Genomic DNA, 994 nt, shown 5'->3' with positions numbered 1-994 from the left:
CGCCGCCTTCGCTGCGCTCGGCAGCCAGTAGAACGCCCGCATTTGCGGTTACATGAATTAACCCTAGCCGCGGACGGACGTACGGACGGACAGACAACACACTCCACTAGAGGGGTAAGATGTCCAACCCTTTCACTACATGGGAAATCAGGGGTCCGAGTCACTGTTATCATTCTTCAACCCACCTTGACTAAACGGACCAAATCAATAGTTACGTTCCCCTACGAAAACCAATATCCGTCATACAATTCGTGAAAGTGAATTGACTCACGAATGAGCAATAAAACGAGAGCTGTTAACACCAATTCCGTGCGAAAAGGTCCTCGCTCAGTGAGAGAGCGGCTCACGAGAAAATGTTATTTTCACACGAACCGATCTGACCAACACACAAGGTCCAAAGCGATTTCCCAGCACCCTAACAGTAAAGAGGCAGGCTCGCAACGACTTTCTGTTCTCTGCAGACATGACTCAACCTTCCTCTGCTGTCGCAGAGCGGTCTGTAGCGCTGCTTGATTGTGCACCCAAGGTTGGAGCATTGAACGGTGATTTCTGCATGGGCAGGGTTGCATACAGAAACAGCGTCACACACCGACGGCTGCGCTCGCACCACGGCGCCGTGTCTCATACCTGAGGACCGGGCATGACGGGTCTTAGCGCCTCGGAGCAGCATCCGGCTACCATGTTCGCGAGTGACACAATAGAGCATTATTCCAGAGCGTTCGTCGCCGAGGATGCCCGGGAATATCACACCACGATCGTCATGAAGATCGACCAGAACGTCAGCTTGCAGTACGCGATACCCGTAGACACCGGAGAGTCAATTCCCCGCGACATGAAGTTGCGATTGGTCGTGGACCGCCACGGCAATCGCTTTAAGACTGCGTACGCCATTTGGCGCACTTTTCGCTCGTATACACTCACAACAGGAGAGTGTAGTGCCCCCAGTCGAGCCGTTGCCTTTGCCAAGGCTATGTCGACCGCAGGGGTGCTGTGG

Source organism: Phytophthora infestans, genomic scaffold, assembly GCF_000142945.1.
Source record: "Phytophthora infestans T30-4 supercont1.16 genomic scaffold, whole genome shotgun sequence".
Lineage (NCBI taxonomy): Eukaryota > Oomycota > Peronosporomycetes > Peronosporales > Peronosporaceae > Phytophthora > Phytophthora infestans.
This window is presented reverse-complemented; position numbering follows the sequence as displayed.